At 40.8% G+C, this 21,769-nt stretch overlaps 1 protein-coding gene across 11 annotated transcripts in view; it reads left to right on the top strand.

Annotated features, from left to right (window-relative positions):
* Positions 1 to 21,769, top strand: part of SMYD3 (SET and MYND domain containing 3) — a 551,565-nt gene that overhangs the window by 69,398 nt on the left and 460,398 nt on the right. The window lies entirely within an intron of this gene.

Genomic DNA, 21,769 nt, shown 5'->3' with positions numbered 1-21,769 from the left:
GTCAATCTGGGTATAGTATCTAGGCCTTTATTAAAACTACACTCTATTGTAGCCAGAAGGCTGAGTGCTTCAGATGAGGCTGAGGACCTTTCTCATTATTTGTTCAGTTGTTCTTTGATCCAAGACATTAGGGGAAAATATCTTGATGGCTTGCTAAAAATTGGAACAAACTGGTCAGTTTGCTAGAAGATAGACTTCTTGCGTTACTACAGGGACATAAAGATCTCAAGAAGACTTGCCACCTTCCTAATGGCATTAGCTAAAGTTCACACCAGATTTAATAAGGCAGATGAAGTAGGCTGTATTGGATAAAACTGATCATGTCATATTTAATTTTAGCCTGGTATGTTTTATTTTGATTTGGTTAACAGACACTTTAATAAAAGCTGGAAATTAGTATCGGGGAATTTTTATCATTAATTTCAGTTTGTCAGCTCTGAATTAGTAATTTTTTTTTTAACCCATGTCTGATTTGTCAGTTTTTATTTTTGGAATATTCTGGATATTTTCTTTCTGTTACATTGTGATGACCTGGTGTTATAAATAATTAAACTGAACTGACAAAACAAAACACTAAGGACTTGATCCTATGAGCTATTCCATTGACTAATTGGGCTGGGGTGATGTTACAGAGCCCCTCCTCTAGCAATTATAATCTAAAAGAGGTCAGCTGACACATAGTACCTCTTAGTTTCTTATATGTATGGGTGTATGTATTTTTATTGAATTTTTCCAAGTAACAATGAACACTAACAAATCCAACTCCAAACATGTGAGTCAATTTCTTTACAGTCTTTCTTACAGTTTCAAACTAAGAGTTGGGCTTCCCCAAGAAGGTACAGGCAATTTCAAGGGGATCCACTCATCTCTTATGCCTTATTTTAACTGGGCCAAAAAGAGATTTCACACTGCCTGCCTGATTGCTTCTTAAGCAGTTTCCCAACATGGATAAATTGAATAGACTGTATTCCCTCTAGTGTTGATTAGGAGTTTTGGAAGTCAGTAGGACAAACAGTTATTTTTATTCACAAGTTTTTGGTTCCTTCCACTCTGGACCTTACTGTGGAAGGGAGCGTCTTGCCTCCCTTCTCTCTTAGCCTGCATAACTTTCTGTATCAGTAAGCACTGTTAGCCAAGATATCTGCCAGTTTGTGTCTTTGTAGTAGAAAGTATACACTGGTTAAACTCCACTACCAGATTCTTTTGAGAAAATTAAAAGAATAGACTGAAGGGATCACAGTGAAGCTAGGCTGGGATTGGTGACTACCTGGAAATGCCGATTCACATGGTCAAGCAGACCACTGTGGCTAAGCCACAGTGGGCTGGAGTGTGTGTGGGAGGCTATTTTGAATATTTAATCCACAACCACAGCTTGTTGTGTCATCTGAACCTGGTAAGGGTGGGTTGTTGGTGTGGTTAACAAACCACCCCAAACCCTAAAACAGCCCATGTGTTCTGGGTGATTTGTTAACCATGGCAACAACCCACCCTCATTGGATTCGAACAACACAATAAGCTGTGGTCACACTTAAATATTCAAAAGTCACCTGGCACAAGCTGCAACCCACTCTGGCTTAAATAAGCCACAATGGGCTGCGGTGATTGTGCAAATCTGGTTAATATGCAGGCTGCTCTGAGCTCATCAGAGGAAAAGTGCGCTGCAAGTTTTAATAAATAAATACATTAATTAACATATTAAATCTTCATAGTTGTTGAAATAAGATAAATCATGATGAAATATGGTGAAGGCTAATTCAATAGGGGGACTGGAATTTATATAGTTTTGTTAATTTTATTTAAGCTAAGAGGAAATTTCAAATTTGGAACTAGCAATTCTAATAATAATGATATCACAGAACAATTGTATCATGTCCAATGCATAGTCTTCCATCACATTCATCTAAATCGTATAAATAACATGTAACTATTTATACTAATAACAACACTCCAGCCTATTCTCTGATTCCCACATACTCTTCAGCAGCGTGGAGGAAGTACTGTATTTATGGATTAAATTGTTATAGTATGAAAATTAGTATTCCCCCCAAAAAAGTGGTAGATAAAGCTGCTACAATTATGCTACAATGGTTACATCTTGTATTAACAATAATCAAAATGAATGAGGGATACAAAACAATCACATAGGAGACCTAAAATCAAAATGTATTCTGGAAGCTGTTTATTAATAAATGTATAAAAAATGCAAAACTACATCTGGAAGAAATATGGGTGCAGTAATAAAAAAAATGGCACTGCAGTTTCTCCCAGAAGAGTGCTCTGCATGCATTTCTTCAAATAAAAATCAAGTTTCTTGTAACATGAAAGTTTGTTTAGTCTCTGATATGTGATTTAGCTCTTTTCAGCAAACTATTATACCACGGATTTATAGTTGGGGAGAATAAGGATTTTCCATGTTATTGGAATCAACCTTTTAGCCACAGCAATTATTCTTAGGTACCGTTGCTTATTATAACAGAAATAGTACAAGCAAATATTAGTATCTTTGTCAAAATAAATTCTAATTTAGTTAGAAGCCCTCAACTTGCATTTCTAAAGCATTGTGTGGTCAAGACACACTTGGAAGTCTGAATTTTAGATTATAGGATAAAACTTTCTGCAGAATGCAGAGAAGGATAGCCAATCGAGTTGCACAGTGTACAGTACAGGATAGAACTCCGGAATTGTGAATTCTAAATGGAAATAAATTCTGTGCATTAGTACAGCTGGTATGTGCAAACACACACACACACACACACACCTTTTTGTTACGTACAGCAGTTAAATATTTGAGAACTTAAAAGAACTTCAAGGAGGGTATCTCAGATGAGCATAGGTGGCAGTTTACAAGCTCTTTACCTTTGCTGTATGGGAAGGAACCTATGTTATTGAGGAGGGTAGTTTGGGGGGATGTTTTCTTTCTTAGCATCAATTAGCATTCCATTTCGGTTTGGGGATGGAAGCAACCTTGCACTTTACACTAGGGAATGGCTAAGGGGAGTATGACCCTTTTGGTGCTCCTGGACCTCTCCGTGACTTTCAGTATCTTCAAATAAGATATCTTTCTGGATTGTTTGTCTGGTTTGGGCTTAGGAGGGACAGTGTTACTGTGGTTCTGGTCCTTCTGGATGAGTGGTTTTACAAGGTGGTGCTGGGGGACCTCTGTTCCATCCCATGGCCATGGGTGTCAACGAGTTCTGTCTTATCCCTTATGCTTTTCAACGTCTACATGAAATTGCTTGCAGAAGTAATTGGTAGGCTGGGCTGAAATGTCATCAGTATGTGGATGATATTCGGCTCTACCTCTCATTTCCATCTATTGATCGTAGGGAGACTGTAGAACATTTGAACCCTTAAGGTGGGTTTGGGGTGGATGAGGATAAACAAGTTGTGATTTAACCCAGATAAGGCAGAAGTGCTGTAGGTAAGGAAATTAATCTGGATGGAGGGTTGTATCTGGATTTATACAGGATTGCATTCCCCTGAAGACCAAGCTTTCAAGTTCTCTTGGACTCAGGGCCAGCTGGGACCCTATCTGGAGAGGTCTGACCTTGTCTCAGTTATCCATGGACTAGTAACATTTATGCTAGACTACTGTATGAATTCTTTATGGGGCTGTCTTTAAAGACATTTCGGAAACTTCAGCTGGTGTAGACTCATGGGACACTATATTGTGTCAATTGCACTGGTTCCTAGTGTGTTTCCAAGATGAAGTTAAAGTGCTGGTTTTGATTTGTAATTCTTAAATGGGTTGGGTCCAAGTTACTGGAAGGATTGCCTTTACCCGTAGCAGCCTGCCTGTATGTTAAGATCAGCAACAGAGGTCCTTCTCGCTTGCCTGCCATTGAGGGCAGTTAGGCTGGAGAATAAAAGAGTCCTGATTATATTCTTTGTCTTTGCCCTCAGTTGTGTTTTATGTTGATTTTTTTTAGCTGTAATTATCTTAGTATTTTCTGGGCTCGATGTTTGTTTATTACTGCTGGTGTTTGTTTGTTTTATTGACATTTGTTGTTCTATTTTTGTTTTATCTTTTTAATATGTAAGCCACCTTGAGAGGGCGGTATCTTTAAACACAGCGCAAACATTTAAAATAATATAAATAAAATAATTTTGAAATACAGCAATTTTATACTATAGGGAGACATATAAAGGCCAACAAACTGACCCCAGAATCATTGGGAGGAAGCACACAAATAGTCTAGTAGATTTGTGTGTAAGATGTGAGTGTGTTATTATTTTGATAGGCCTGGTTTTTTCCCTAAATGAATCTTTGTTTAGTTAGCAGTTCTTTGTTTGCTTTGATTCTTTAGACTTCTGGGCAACCCACAGACTTTTTCCTACCTGCTTGACATATTTTCCTATGTTGAGGAGAGAAGGTGGGTTAGAGAGCCAGTTTGTAGATCCACAGCAATCTCTTGCCTGCCTGTATGTAAAGAGGTTGCTGGCAGTTTCTAGAAATGGGTCTTAGAGAGAAATCTAGCTGGCTGAGACATAGTTGAGGGTATTAAAAAAAAAATCACCCCAGTTCATAGTTCATGACATACATTTATTGATCATTATAAAGTGATTGTAGAGGCAAACTGTCCATGAAGAAGAATTTGTCAGGGCCTACTTGGAGCAAAGTATCCTTCAGGACCTTGCCTATCCCACACTTCCAGTACTGTTGGCAGTGGTGATAGAAAGCTGTTGTAGCAACCATGTATTATGCAAATGGTAGCTTAGATATTCCAGTACCAGGGATAAAAGATCACAATCAGTTCAGTTCTGTCTTATTTAGAGCCCATAATGTCCACAATATTCAGAACTGGTTTATCTTTATTTAAAATGTCAACTTGTAGTAATTAATAAAAGATGCAATCAGATTTCCATTTAGGAACAGTGTAAAATTACTTAATTAATTATCTTAAGCCCCCTCTCTTTTCATTACAATTCATAGCACACGGAGTTCTGTTTTAATTTTCAGGTTCTTAGAGATAGGCTGCAAAGAGTTAGCTTAAACTTGTTTAACCAAGCTTAGGAAAACAGATGGAACTTCACATGGAATTGCTACTCTGCTCTGGGCTACATTCAAGGTCCTTTCCTAGTTAACAATTTACAGTACAGAAAAAAGTACATTTGTTTTTCATTTGGTATACTGACTATCGTTCACATCCTATTTTCTCTCTTGTGCTTCTGTTGCATGGATATAAATACTAGAAAAATGCAGTTATTCTCCTGAATATTCTCCATTCAGTTCTATTGCAATTGTCATGTGCAATGTGTTTCCACAAAGATCACACCCCTTCATTATTCGAACCTTCCCCAACCTGGCATGCTCCAGATGTTTTAGACTACAACATCAATCATCCTTGACCATTGGCCATGCTGGCTGGACCTGATGGGAGTTGTAGTCCAAAACATCTGGAGAGAACCAGGTTGTATTATTGTGCATTATATGGCTGGTGATAAGCATCAAAACTTTCCCCCTTTCTGTGCTGGACTCGCGTTGTCCAGTCACTGACTCTTTCTCTCTCTCCTTTGTTTAAGTGGCATAGTTATCTGCCTTCTGTGTTTTGACTCTTCCTCTAAACTGTGTGTGTGTGTCCATTTATTTATGTATGTATTTATTGAGGTCTGTGGCACTGTTCTGTCTTACTGAAAGTGGGAATTATAATTCTTTTTTAATGTATAGTACATTGAGGATTCACTAGTTGAAGTTTATGAAGTATTTTTGACATTTTATGTAATTCATAGAATAAATCAACAATAAACTAAAATTAACATATTTGTTTCTATTTCAATAAATAGAATAATAAATATACATACACATAAATATACATACACATACACACAAACACACATGCTTTCTACAGATTGTGATAGGTTTAGAAGTGGGCATATGATATTGATGACAGTTTATGAAATTCTATTTGTGTTGCCATTACATACAGATTGTTTCTTCAATAGTTGAATAGGGATCACTGTTAATGTTCTTGGGGTGCTTCTAGCACAATCAAATTGCAGCTCTTCCATCTTTTTCTAGCTAATAGATTTTCTGTGAAAATAAAGAAGATGGAAGAAGTAATGGGAAAACACAGGAGGGTTGCAAGCTGAAGATGACATTGTCTGGACCCCCCTCCCATAAAATTCCATGAATTGTCCGAGACAAGGCAGTTGCATGATAAAAGCCTTGCCTATTCAGATGATGAGAAATGAGAAGCAAACAGTATCAAATTTCAAGATTGGCACAGATAGGACAGAAGAGACTTGACTAATGACCTTAATCTTCCTATAAGTCTTTGTCCAGCAGTGGTTTCGTCTAGTGGCTATGTGATCATATCATTTGCGTGGCATTTCTACTCCTTTCTAAAGCAAGTTTCCTTGATATGGTTCTGGAACAACCCCAATCAAAGTAGTTGGTATTTCATTTCATGAAGCCGTTGTCATAGCAGAAAAGAAAGCAGCAGCCCCAAAATGCTCTCTGTTCTTGCAAGGGGAAGTGAATAGTGTGGAGCAATTCTGTCCAACCATTCTTAAACAACAATGAATGGCTTCCTTCTTCCTGCTATGATAAAGTAGAAGCAACAGGAGGCCCTACCCATGGAGACACTCTTGGAGTCTAATGCTATTTGGTAGAAATACTATTGTCATCTACAAATCATTAGCTACTTTGGACAGTGGAATTTCCAAGTAGCGCCAGAAAGAGTGAAGCGGCTGGGCCAAAGCCGAAAGGACACTCAGCTGTGGATGTGTCTGGTGGTGAAAAGAAAGTCCGATACTGTAAAGACCAATATTGTTTAGGAACCTGGAATGTAAGATCAATGAATCAAGGTAAGCTGGAGGTGGTCAAACATGAGATGGCAAGACAGAACATCGACATCTTGGGAATCAGCAAACTAAAATGGACAGGCATGGGCAAATTTAATTCAGGTGACCATCATATCTACTACTGTGGGCAAGAATCCCTTAGAAGAAATGGAGTAGCACTCATAGTCAACAAAAGGGTGGGAAAAGCAGTACTGGCGTACAATCTCAAAAACGATAGCATGATCTCAGTACGAATCCAAGGCAAACCATTCAACATCACAGTAATTCAAGTCTATGCCCCAACCACTGATGCCGAAGAAGCTGAGGTTGATCGGTTCTATGAAGACCTATAACACCTTCTAGAACTAACACCAAAAAAAGATGTCCTCTTCATCATAGGGAACTGGAATGCTAAAGTAGGAAGTCAAGAAATCACCGAGATAACAGGCAAGCATGGCCTTGGTGTACAAAATGAAGCAGGACAAAAGCTAATAAAGTTTTGCCAAGAGAACACGCTGATCATAGCAAACACTCTTTTCCAACAGCACAAGAGACGACTGTACACATGGACATCACCAGATGGTCAATATCGAAATCAGATTGATTATGTCCTTTGCAGCCAAAGATGGAGAAGCTCTATACAGTCAGTAAAAACAAGACCTGAAGCTGACTGTGGCTCAGATCATGAGCTTCTTGTTGCAAAATTTCAGCTTAAATCGAAGAACGTAGGGAAAACCACTAAACCATTCAGGTATGACCCAAATCATATCCCTTATGAATATTCAGTGGAGGTGAGGAATAGATTGAAGGGATTAGACCTGATAGACAGAGTGCCTGAGGATCTATGGACGGAGGTCCGTAACATTGTTCAGGAGGCAGCAACTCAATCCATCCCAAAGAAAAAGAAATGCAAGAAAGCCAAGTGGCTGTCTGATGAGGCTTTACAAGTAGCTGAGGAAAGAAGGGAAGCGAAAAGCAAGGGAGAACGGGGAAGATATACCCAACTGAATGCAGAGTTCCAGAGTATAGCAAGGAGAGACAAGAAGGCCTTCTTAAATGAACAATGCAAGGCAATTGAGGAAAACAATAGAATGGGAAAGACTAGAGATCTTTTCAAGAAAATCGGAGATCTCAAGGGAACGTTTTGTGCAAAGACAGGCATGATAAAGGACAAAGAAGGCAGGGACCTAACAGAAGCAGATGAGATTAAGAAGAGGTGGCAAGAATACACAGAAGAACTATACAGGAAAGATCTGAATGTCCCTGATAGCCATGATAGTGTGGTCACTGAACTTGAGCCGGACATCTAGAGAGTGAAGTCAAGTGGGCCTTAGGAAGCATTAGTAACAACAAAGCTAGCGGAGATGACAGTATTCCAGCCGAGCTATTTAAAATCCTAAAAGATGATGCTGTTAAAGTGCTGCACTCAATATGCCAACAAATTTGGAACACTCAACAGTGGCCACAAGACTGGAAAAGGTCAGTTTACGTTCCAATTCCAAAGAAGGGCAACGCCAAAGAGTGTTCAAACTACCGCACAATTGCGCTCATTTCACATGCCAGCAAGGTGATGCTCAAAATCCTACAAGCTAGGCTTCAACAGTATGTGAATCGAGAACTACCGGAAGTACAAGCTGGGTTTCGAAGAGGCAGAGGAACTAGAGATCAAATCGCCAACATTTGCTGGATCATGGAGAAAGCAGGAGAATTCCAGAAAAATGTCTATTTCTGCTTCATTGACTACGCTAAAGCCTTTGATTGTGTAGATCACAACCAACTGTGGCAAATTCTTAAAGTGATGGGAGTACCAGACCACCTTACCTGTCTCCTGAGAAACCTGTACGAGGGTCAAGAAGCAACAGTAAGAACCAGACATGGAACAACCGATTGGTTCAAAATTGGGAAAGGAGTACGACAAGGCTGCATATTGTCACCCTGCTTATTTAACTGATATGCAGAGTACATCATGAGAAACGCTGGGTTGGCTGAATCACAGGTCAGAATTAAGATTGCTGGGAGAATTATCAACAACCTCCGATATGCAGATGATACCACCCTAATGGCAGAAAGCGAAGAGGATCTAAAGAGCCTCTTGTTGAGGGTGAAAGCGGAGAGTGCAAAAGCTGGTTTGAAACTCAACATTAAAAAAACTAAGATCATGTCATCTGGCCCCATCACTTCCTGGCGTACAGAAGGGGAAGAAATGGAAGCAGTGACAGATTTTATTTTCTTGGGCTCCAAGATCACCGCAGACGGTGACTGTAGCCATGAAATTAAAAGACACTTGCTCCTTGGGAGGAAAGCTATGGCCAACCTAGACAGCATAGTAAGAAGCAGAGACATCACCTTGCTGACAGAGGTCTGTCTAATCAAAGCTATGGTTTTCCCAGTAGTAATGTATGGCTGTGAGAGCTGGACTATAAGGAAGGCTGAGCGCCGAAGAATTGATGCTTTCGAACAGTGGTGCTGGAGAAGACTCTTACGAGTTCCCTGGACTGCCAGGAGGTCAAATCAGTCCATCCTAAAGGAAATCAACCCTGAGTGCTCATTGGAAGGACAGATACTGAAGGTGAAGCTCCAATATTTTGGCCACCTAATGCGAAGAGAAAACTCCCTGGAAAAGACCCTGATGCTGGGAAAGACTGAAGACAAAAGGAGAAGAGGACGGCAGAGGATGAGATGGCTAGATAGCATCACGGATGCAATGAATATGAACTTGAGCATGCTCCGGGAGAGAGCGCAGGACAGGAAGGCCTGGCGTGCTATGGTCCATGGGGTCACAAAGAGTCGGACACGACTGAACGACTGAACAACAACAACAACAACTTTGGACAGTCATCCAAGGGCAGAGGGGATCCCTACAGGTGTGGTTTAACAGGAGGTTGCCTCAGAGATCCCACAGATTTGAGTCCCAATCTGAGGGAGAGCAGTTTTTAGGCCGCTCAGAGCACGGCTACCCCAAGCCATTTTGCTGCGTGAGGTGAAGAATATGGTAGTGCACTCCTCCCATTCCATGTACAAAACCAACTGGACTGGGAGTTGAATCTTTCTTCAAGAATGATGATAGGACAGCATTCTCAACTGTACCTGAAGGCAACTGGCTAGATCAGGGGACTCAGGGCAGGTCCCATGGCACGCAGCTCTCTTCTCACATACTTGGCTGCTGCCTCCCAGCGACTGCTGCTTGCGGCAACTGCCTCACAGACAGATTGCCCTAAGGCTAAATATTCCAATTCCTCAGGTTAAGAACTAGAAAACACAAGACTACCACCAACTGCTAAAGTTCCCCCGTGCTCCTGTAGAGGACACAACACACTTCTGAGCCTCAACTGAGCAAGCTGTTTGTATTTTAAAATTAATAGTACTATGGCTGCCTTGCACAGTACTAGCCTCTCACTTCACTTCTGGGAGAAAAATGATGGTGACCTATGTCCTCCTTTGTAGATTTCTCAAACTTGATGACAAAACTTCCACTTAAGTCCATCCTTGCTCATTGAATGCTGTGCTATATTTTGCTTTGTTTCATCTTTTGAAAGCCAGATTTATATTAAGCCTTGTAAAGTTCTGTTGGAAACAAACAGAGACAGCAATCCTGGAAAATGTTCTCTCTAGTGAATTGTGACAGCTGTGTCTTTTCTCAGTTTAAATCCCTTATTCTATCCTCCTCTCCTTTATCTCCCAGCTTTTTGTCAATTTTGTTAACCTAACCTAAAATCCAGGGATTTAAATATCAGAATTCTGAAAGTAGCTAAATTTTGGCCAAAGTTCAGAAAGAGTGACTGATGCCACTTTTTCTCTTTCATTTTCATAGTTAATATGAGCAAAGCACTATTTCTTCCTATACATTTTTATAAAAATAATGAGCTTATACTAGAAACTGGAATTATGTTGGGGAAAATATCTCTACTGCAATACTGTATCTTTCCTGTAGCAGATTTATGTCCATCGCAGTGACAAATTTATGGATTGTGCTTAATGAGGTAGAGCCATTGTATTTCCTGTTTATATAGCAGCTTTGCTATCTCAGTTCACAGCATCTCTTTCTAATTATTCCTAATATTATTTCAAACCTGTCTGACTGCAAAATTGTAACTGCAAGAATAAACTTCAGGTCCAGTGTATTAGCTTGGCAAACTAGTTCAGCTGCTTGACAGTCTATCCGATTGGCCTGTGATGCAAAAGGATATGAGCGCTGGTGTGAACATTAGGGCCAGACTTGGCTATTGGACGGTATAGAAATAAATAAATAAATAAATAAATAAATAAATACTAGGTGATTTTAGAACCTGACTTAATGGGCAGTATCCAATGTGGCACTACCATTAACATAAATCAGTCAGTCCTAAAGGAAATCAACCCTGAGTGCTCATTGGAAGGACAGATAATGAAGCTGAAGCTCAAATATTTTGGCCATCTAATGCGAAGAGAAAACTCTCTGGAAAAGACCCTGATGCTGGGAAAGACTGAAGGCAAAAGGAGAAGGGGACGGCAGAGGATGAGATGGCTAGATAGCATCACTGATGCAATGAATATGGACTTGAGCACGTTCCGGGAGAGAGCGCAGGACAGGAAGGCCTGGCGCGCTATGGTCCATGGGGTCATGAAGAGTCGGAGACGACTGAACAACAACAACAACAACAAAAGTGTAAACTACATCTAGCGCAAAGCCAAGAGTGCTTGCTGGTGCAATAGTTTCCTCCGGAAAACCCATCAGACCAGCAAGCAGTGTTGGTGTTGTGCTAGAGGTAATTTACATTAGTGCAATGTAATTTACATTAGCGGTAGTCTCACATTGGATACTGTGCAATGGTCGTAGGCTTCCCCTTTAAACAACCATTTGTATCATTTCAGTTGTGAAGCACAAAATAAAAATTTCTCTTCCTCCTTCCATTCTATGCTTTACAACTGCTTCAACATTCCTGATATGTTAGAGCAAAACCAAACCAAAACTGTTTGCCAACCCTGATTAAAAAAGAAGTACATTGAGCATGTACAGTTCCACATTTTAAACTCACTTGAATCATACCACCATCATGACTACAGGAATAAAATGGAGTTTGCTTCTGCTGCCGTGATGCTAGACCCATTTACTTTGGAAGAAGCATAATTTTGTTGAGGAAAAGGATAATACATTTTAAAAGAAAAAATAATAAATTGCGCATCAGTAATCATAAACATGCCCAGTCAGCCACCCACTGGCTATTTTTTTTTTTAAATAAAAAGAAATCAATGCTGCTGCTACCCCCATCACCTGGCACTCTCTGGGTGGTCATTTGGAGGTGCCCTGGGCTGCAGGGCCCTGGACTTCTGCCCCAAGGTCAATCCCCAGTTGCACCATCTTCAAGTCATTTGGGAGTTTAATTATTAGATCTCCTGATATATATTTTTTTACTGTAAAGTACCTCCTGGGGGCTCTACTGTAGGGTGTGGGGAAACAGGTGCCCACATACTGGAATGCTCTGAAAATGCAATTCTAGAGCTGTTAGTTGATTAAATAAATCTTAATCAATTGGTAGACTGATTAAATCTAGGATTCTTTCTTAGTTTTCAGATGATGTACATGTGTGTTACGTCAGGACACCATCTCAGAAGAAGCATTCCCTCCAACATGGGAAGGATGCTTCATCTTAGAAGGTGGCTGCCACCCTTACATTTTGTTGTTGTTGTTGTTGTTTATTCGGTCAGTCGCTTCTGACTCTTCGTGACTTCATGGACCAGCCCATGCCAGAGCTTCCTGACGGCCGTCGCCACCCCCAGCTCCCCCAAGGTCGAGTCCGTCACCTCCAGAATATCATCCATCCATCTTGCCCTTGGTCAGCCCTTCTTCCTTTTGCCTTCCACTTTCCCTAGCATCAGCATCTTCTCCAGGGTATCCTGTCTTCTCATGATGTGGCCAAAGGACTTCAGTTTTGCCTTTCATATCATTCCCTCAAGTGAGCAGTCTGGCTTTATTTCCTGGAAGATGGACTGGTTTGATCTTCTTGCAGTCCAAGGCACTCTCAGAATTTTCCTCCAGCACCACAGTTCAAAAGCATCTATTTTCCTTCGCTCAGCCTTCCTTATGGTCCAGCTCTCGCAGCCATAGGTTACTGCGGGGAATATCATTGCTTTCACTATGCGGACCTTTGTTGTCAGTGTGATGTCTCTGCTCTTCACTATTTTATCCAGATTTGTCATTGCTGTCCTCCCAACAAGTAAACGTCTTCTGATTTCCTGGCTGCAGTCAGCGTCTGCAGTAATCTTTGCGCCTAGGAAGACAAAGTTTGTCACTGCCTCCACGTTTTCTCCCTTTATTTGCCAGTTCTCAATCAAGCTGGTTGCCATAATCTTGGTTTTTTTGAGGTTTAACTGCAACCCAGCTTTTGTACTTTCTTCTTTCACCTTCGTCATGAGGTTCCTCACCTCCTCCTCGCTTTCAGCCATCCAAGTGGTATCATCTGCATATCTGAGATTGTTAATGTTTCTTCCAGCGATTTTAACTCCAGCCTTGGAGTCATCAAGCCGGGTGTAATTTACCCAGCATGTCTATCCATTGCATTGAGTATCATATATTCTGTAATGAGCACTGAATTGGGGCTAGGGACAATATTGCACTAGCAAAAAAACCTCTCACATTTTTCATTGTTTGGAAAAATGCTCTGAACAGCATGCTATATGTATGTATAATCCATCATCAGTTGTCTATGGGAAAGCATTTTAATTGATTTAACTTGTGTCATTGGAACACAGTTTTTGGTTTTTCTTAGAGTAGTCCTCTGACAACACAATTATAAGTCCATAATGTTAACAATCAGTGAGCAATTTGTACTGCACTCTGTTTTTAACTTGATTTTTAACCAAGCAGTAGAGTAGTGCAATGTGTTTAAAAATTGCGAGAATGCCATTTCTAATTTCTCTTTGATTATTTTTAATGTGTCACTATTCCATACTAGGGTGTGGTATTCTAAGAAGGAGAACTCCTTAAAAGCTCCATGGAATAATTGCTCTAGAATTAAAGGCTGCCGCTTCCATTACAGTTTATCAATGTAGGAGTATTTATGTAAATTGCTCCCATGTGTGACTCTATAACATAGGAAGGATTAATGTATTAAACTAGGGAAAGATATGAGCATTGGCAAGCCATGCCTGAAGTCCTACACATATCTTCTTCTGACCTCTTTGTGGGTGTACTGCACATGTTGCATGTTTTTTCTGTCTGGAAATAAGTGTTGGAAGCAGTTCTGTGTTACTAATTAAAGTGTGAGAACTGGCTCAAATTTACAAATCCTATGACTTAGGGGAAAGTTTATTTTTAACTATTTGAATTTTTTATCCCATTCTTCTGTGGGGCCCAGGTTACACTGTAACATGTGTTTGGTATCCTCTTTTCCACTAGTATGCTCAGCCAAAGCATTAAAAGAAACTATTACAATATCTCATGTAAAACATATGGTAATGACAGGCCTCAAAGGGTCCTTGTGTGGGATGTGCTGAATGAAGTGAACTCAGCCAGTTGATTTCCCTGTGCGCATGTGGGTGCTTGTGTGAATGGAACACTTGCTGCAAAATCATCAAATCAATTGGTGGCCCACCTTGCTTGGACCTGGGGAACAGTGGGCCTAGGAGGATGTGTGATATTGCCTGGATGTAGTGTGGTGGATCCCAAACAGAAATGCCAGGGTTGAGGCACCTGAAGGGTCTGTGGGTGTGGCTGGCTTCCCACCAATAACCTTTTAAAAGAGGGGAGCAACTTGAGAAAAATGAGGATGTTATAGAAGGCAGTATTCCACTTAGTCTTTGAGGTCAAATGGAGGTGGTGCAACATGGGAATGGGAAAGGGAAAAACAACAACAGCTCCAACAAGAAGCCTTAAAGTATATGTGGAAGATGTTAGGACTCAGTTTCATGATTTAGGAAGCAGCTAGTTCCTTTCTGTGCATAGCATTGCATGAATTTGGATTTGGCAGACAGCCCAGAGCAGCGGTGCACAACCTCAGGCTCCAGGATTCCCCAGAAGGCCATGCCCCCTTTTCCCTGACCACCGATTGTTTGGTGGCTTCCCAGCTTTTATGCAACTTCTCCCCCTTCTAAAAGGTTGAAATGCCTCTTCGAAGGCTTAGTTACTGGCAGGAAGAGCTTTAACCTAAAATATGCTGGCCTTTTTGGTATTTTTGGCCCCTGCTTCTTTTGATTTTGGTCCCATTCCTTTCAGCCCCACCTACCACTGGATTGCAGCTCCCTAGAGCTTCTCTGAAATGGAAGTCAGCCCTCAGGCTGAAAGTAGTTCCACAACATTATCATACAGGATGCTTTTGGATAACAGACAAGGATCGCCAAGGGCCATAGGCAGGAAAACATTTTCTCCGGTATCTAAGGGCCCAGTCTTCAAAGGGTTTCATTATAGGTCTAAGAAGCATTTTGAATAGTGCTGGAATGGTGTCTTATAGTCAGCCCCACCAACTGGTGACAATCTGACAAGCTGCTATGTTCTGTACTAGTGAGATGTTTGCTAGATGTAGAGCATTTTGGTGCAGTGGACAGAGAGTTGGGCTTAAACCAGGTAGACTTGAGTTCAAACCCCTGCTCAGGCAGGAAGTTCCCAACATTGGGCCACTCATTATTTCTCAGACTAACCTATCTCACAGCGTTCTTGTGAGGATAAAATGGGGAAACCTCATATCCATTTCCCTGTCCTTTTTGGAGGAAGTATGGGATACAAATGTAATAAATAATAGTTGCACGTTCATCAAAAGTTATGCAGCCCAAAGTAGTATTGGATTACAAAGGAAAGAAACTGGGAAGGAATTGGTCACAAATCCTCCTTTGTTTTAGAAATATTGCAGAATTATCAACATATTTTTACATCCCCTGTTATCAGAATTTATTTGCCTAGAAAGTTTTCCCAGGCTATAGTTACAGTACCTCTTAATTTCATCTTTCAATAAGCAAGAAGCAATCCATACATTTCAATAGATAGTCTCTTTTTCATTCTCCAAGATTAAGCTTCACCAGGAAAGAGTTCAAGGGAGAGGGCAACTGGTGGCTTAACTCAAGTAAACAAATGGTTTTGATTAAATCCATACAATGATAAATGGTGGGATTTAGGATAATGGGGTACAGTTGGTCGACTTATTATTTCAAGTGAAGCTTAGTTTTGAAGAATTCTTGAAAATATCTTGGTAGAGAATCCTCAAGGGTTGCACAGTTCATTTTGCTTTCATCTATCATCATTGCTATCATCTTCTCCTTCAACAAACATATTTTCAGTATAGTAGTACATTTAAATTTACTAGTTCAGCTCTAGTCTGCTCTGAATCAATTTAATCCTAGTTTGCCTTCATGTAGGGCACAGATCTGCAAACTTTGTTTTACTGGCACTCCCTAACTCAAAGAACAAATGTCTCAAGGTTCCCTCATGTAAAAGGGGCTTTCTTCTGGCCCTACCTGTGATAGTCAGCAGTATATGATGATTCACAGCATCCCTATATGTGTGTTTCCTTACTTGCAATTTTATTATTAAAGGAAACAGAACAGCAGCAGCAGTTAACAAATACAGTTCAAGCAAAGCTGACTTTCTTTCTTTTTAGAGGTAGAATTTGTACCCTGCCTTGGTCTTCTTATATAAGGAAAATAAAGAACCAAATAAATACATCTGCAAAAACAGATACATTTAATTTTTGTGAACCACCCAGAGAGCGTCAGCTATTGGGCGGTATAGAAATGAAATGAAATGAAATAACTAAATAATAAATTTTGCACAGTGAAATTATGTTGTCTTCTTTAAGGCCATTTAAGAGCAAATGCTTTATGAACTGTAGAACAAATGGAGAAAACATATTATTGCTTGCATTACCTGAGATGAGGAATCAGTACTGAAGCATAATATGTGTATATGTGTGTATCGGACCTTACATAGAAACAGCCTCATTTTATGGATGCAGATAGATTTCACTCAGCAGCCAGAAAGTTCAGTGGAAAAGATAACTAGCCACAATGATCAGTATGTACTGCTTTCTCACTGGGTGTATAGTCCAGTTAACATTAACCTTTCTCCATGCAGTTATAGAGCAATTTAGCATTGTGAACTGGCTCTAAATATTTGATGTAGTATTTTCAGAGCAACTGTCTTATCTCCAGTGACAACAAACATGATGTTCTGTTTTGGAAACTTTCCTTTGCCTATTACTCCATTTTACAGTCCTGGAAGAAACTTTATTGCTAAAAATGAAGTATTTGGGTTATCAAGATACTCAGTTAGGCAATGTTTTTTGTTATGCCCTTGGTTTTTGGAAAAGTGTGTGTGTGTGTGTGTGAGAGAGAGAGAGAGAGAGAGACAGAGCGCGCAAGAGAGAGAGAGAGAAGAGTGGAGGAGAAAAGGGGCTAAGTAAGTTATAAATTATATCAATGTATATAACTCATCACCCTTTACCATGAACTAGAGTGGTGTAGTGGTTAGAATGTCAGACTTGGACTGGGGAGACCTAGTTTCAAATCCCTACACTGCCATGAAGCTGAGCAGGCGACCATGGGGCAGTCACCATCTTTCAACCTATTCTTCCTCATGGGGTTGTTGTGAGGATAAAATGGATGGCAGGGAGAACCATGTATGCCACCTGGAGCTCCTTGGAGGAAAGACAGGATATAAATGTAATAAATAAATTATTAAATACTGTGGTAGAAATCCATTCCTAGGTCAAGAGTACTGTTCCATGGGAAGAGTTTCTTGCAAGCTCACTAAAGCGATGTCTTGAGATGTAAATACTACAATTACAAGGTAATAAGCAGCTGATTTAGCTGGTTTGTAGAATTTGAAAAACATCACATTTTAATTATAACGAGCAGTACAAAAGAACATCTATGGTACGAGGCACAAGGAATGAATTGTTAGCATCACTGCCATTATTCATATAATATTGCTATAGGCAAGGTTTTAAATGATTTAATTAGCATTGCTATTACTGTAGTGTTACTAATTAATTTTTTGCCATAATCTTACATTATAATAACCCCTGAGTTGTTAGTGTTTTGCATAACAATTGAACTGGCGATGTAGAATGGGATTCAGGGCTGAGAAGTGGAAATCAGTGCTGTTTAATTATTCAGTTTCCATAGGACGTAGTTAAAGAATCCGGTGAAATGTGTATTGATGTTGGCATTTCTAATTGATTCTGATTGTGTTGGTTGGAACAACAGATGAAGATTGAAAAACCTTAATCTATTATCCATTATATCTATTTTTCTATTGAAAATGTTTATTGTTCCCAAATAGCAGTGTGTGTGTGTGTGTGTGTGTGTGTGTGTGAGTGTGAGATGCATTGTTGTGTGAGAACCAGGGGATTTCAACATCACAGGAGTTTGTAGTTTGTAATGCTATTTTAAGAACATTAGAAATTGTGCTATATCAGGTGATCATTCACCTAGTCTAGCATTGGACTCAGGTACCCCTGAGAGTAGAGCATGATGGTGATAGCCACTCTCCAACATTTATCTGCTACTTCTAAAGCTACGTTAACTTTTATTTTACCATTTACCAGTGGACTAGTGGAGCCATGGCTCACTAAGCCAAAGCTACAGGACTTTTTGATTAGCAGGGACACTGATGCCATCTGCCACCCCCTTTAGATTTCCTTGCTTCCCTGAGCTTAGCTGCAGTCCTCACAGTAGTTGGAGAGAAATGGATTTTCTCAGCAACAATATATTGTTGTGAGCTGTCCCATGCTCTCACATGTAATACGCACTCATATACACATATGAGTCAACATAGCTATCTGTTCTACAGGGACTGGCAGGATGAGTGCCTGCAACTGATAATTTGGCACTACATCACTGTGTTTTACCAGCATAATGTACAAATGCAGTTAAGATGCAACATTTAAGCAATAAATAAATGTATGGTATGACAATCCTGCAATGTTGACAACCTCGTCATGATCTTTATAGGTAATGTGATTTTATAGCAAAGAAATGAAACATAGCAGCAACAAAAAAAGTCATTATTGTTTGTAAAATGATACAGATTTGGAAGGAAGTCCAGAACTGTGGCCTCTGATGCACAGCCTTGCTTCCTACCCACAAAAGCTGGGACAGCTAACTGGTGGTCTATTACCTGAAACAAGTTTGCCAGCTAATTCAATCCATTCCCATAGTCTGTTCCTGAGCACGGCTGAGAGAGGAACTTACAAGGTCAAAAGTGGAGCGTCACGCTCCTTTTTGCCTGGGTAATACCATTTCTCAAACCACTACATGTGGCAATGTCAAGCACAAAATATACTTTTATTTATTGTTTACATTTATTAGTCACTTAGTAACATAGTCCTCTAGCAGTAATTGCTCGCTGCTTCTGTGCTGATTGCATCCTTCCCTGGATAAAGTGGAAAGAATCCCTGGGTGTCATTGCAGTCATGTAGAAGTGTCTGGGGCACTTTTCTACTTTATGCTGGGAGAGTGGCTAGTAGGACTTGATCAGTGGACCCTTTCCAACCAAGGTTCTAGTGGGACCTAACATTGTTGCTGGGAGACGGTCTCCTTGGTTCTGTATGCAGCTGCCTTGGGTGGTGAGACACCAGAAATGCAGACTGGAGAAATTTCCTGCCTATTCTCTTGATGTTTGTATGTGACTTTGCCTTGCTCGTCTTTAAAATGCTGGGGAACTTGCAGATAACACAATATGCTGTATGATGCTGTATGGCCCCTTGCATTTCAGCGTTCACTGTATCGATAGAATTCTTCATCGTTCCAACATTTTTATTGTATACCTAGGACGTGTTTGGAATTCAAGTGAGACATAGCAGACACATCTACTACTCTCCAGAGAAATCTATCCTTGATTAAATTGTTTGAAATGACAGCTGCTGTGTGACCTGTTACCAAGGAGTCCTTTACTGATAGGTACTGTCAGAGAGAGAAAGAGGGAGTCCTATAAAGCACTAATGACAATCTTGAGTCCAAGTTTGGAACTTGGCCCAGGTGTGTTTCCTGAAATTACCCCCGATAGTTTTAAAAAATACAGTTAGTATGTTGTGGAGCCATGCAAACGCAGTCAAGCTCAGGCTGGACTCATAGGTTTGGACAGGCAGGATAACGAGCTTCCTGATGGCTGTGATTCTGACATAGCCCTGTCTGTCTTAGGAACAGAGGGACATAGCCTCATACCAAGTTAGACCAATGATCCAATGGCCATGCTGGCTGGAAATGATGGGAGATATAGTCTGAATCATCTGGAAGGCACCAGGTTGGGGAAGGCCGGTCTGTACGGACGGGCAGTGTTTTCCAGGGTTTCAGCCAGTGCTCCTTCCTGATCCTACCTAGAGATGTCAGAAATTGAGCCTGGGACCTTTTGTATGCAATGTATGTGCTCCACCTACCACTAAGCTACAGCCTTTCCCCATCTCCCCTAGACCCATTCTCTGCTAAGCTACAGCCTTTCCCCATCTCCCCTAGACCCATTCTCTGCTTGGAAACAGCATAACAGTGAGATATGGTAGAGAAGTGTGCAGGCAAGTAGTCTTTGTGCTGTTTTTAGCTTTGAAAAGCTGCCTCTGCTTTTCAGAAAAAGAAGGGTATGTTTGTTGTGAGTAAAAACGTGTAATGCATCCAGTGGCTGCATATAATCCTTTAAATGCCCTATGTAGTGTGAGGTGAGCCTCTCCAAGGGCTTGACATGGAAGCTCAGAGAGTAAAGAGCAACATCAACAAGGTTTAAGCTTGCAGCCCAGGGACAGCGTCTACAACTCTTAAAATGTCCAAGGCAGTAGGCAGGGATACTGGTACTGCACTTCTCTCCTCATTCTTTTAATACAGGGGTGGGGAGTGTGTGGGCCTCCAGATATCATTGGACTACAGCTCTCATCAGCCCTAGTCAGCATAGCCAGTGATGAGTGATGATGGGAGTTGCAGGCCAACAACATCTGGAAGGCCACACATTCCCCATCCTTGCTTTACTATCTACCTTCCACACCTTGAATGTATTTTGCAGGGGAAGAAGGTGGGAGAAAGGGCATGCAGAGGCATGGGTCGGGGTGTCTGCAGTTTTTCCTCAGGAATTTAAAGTTAGTCAGAACTGAGTTTTGATCAGATCACTACTCATTCAGATGCCACACTGACAGAAGCATGATAGGTGAATCATCTTTATTATGCTTAGGAATCCAGGCCCAAGAGGCAGTGTGGAATAGTGGTTAGACTGTCAGAACTAGGACTGGGGAGATGAGGGTTTAAATCACATCTCAGCCACAAAGCTCAGTATGTGACCTTGGGTCAGTTGCCCTCTCTCAGGTGAAGTTGCCTCAAAACGTTGTTGTGAGGATAAAACGGCCATGGAGAGGGAAATTTGGAGGAAAAAGCAGTATGAACATATAATAAAGAAATAAGATCCAAATGGATAAGAGGAGGGGTAGATTCGCCCTGTGATACTGGGGCTCTCCTCAGGTACTATGTGTAACGATTAAAACACAGCAATACTGTCCGCCACCACAGGCAGGTCCCTGATTTGCCCAGCTTTTAATAGTTAGACTGCAGAGCTCACCCCCCACTTCCTCTTCCCTCTGCAGTGTGAGACAGAAGTTCCAGCTGACCAGAGCCTGCTGGCGTTATGACTTTGATTATGACCTTTGTAGAAGAGCAGAGGCGATTCCCCTTGTATATGGGTCTCAAGAAGACAGGGGTGATTCCTCTGTCTCTTGTGAGTATAATGACATTAGGGTGATGCAACTCTTCAGGGGCTTCATCTCATGTGCCAGCACTAACTATTGACATGTAGAATAGGAATGGAAGATTTTTGCAGGGAGAGAAATAAGGACATAGAAAGTTGCCTTATACTAGGCCAGATCAACTGTCCATCTAGCCCAGTGTTTTCTACAAGGGCATAAATGTGTGTAAATGGTTGTGGTAAGGGTAAGTGTTGCACCTGACAGTTTGACTAGGTACCCTTCCTATGGAGAAACGAAGCCAAGAAGATAAGTGAAATCATACTTTCATTCTGAAGCAAGGACTGTAGCCTCTTTGAATGCAA

Source organism: Heloderma suspectum, chromosome 1, assembly GCF_057233095.1.
Source record: "Heloderma suspectum isolate Gila_16-S chromosome 1, 16-S_ref, whole genome shotgun sequence".
Taxonomy (NCBI): domain Eukaryota; kingdom Metazoa; phylum Chordata; class Lepidosauria; order Squamata; family Helodermatidae; genus Heloderma; species Heloderma suspectum.
This window is presented reverse-complemented; position numbering and strand designations above follow the sequence as displayed.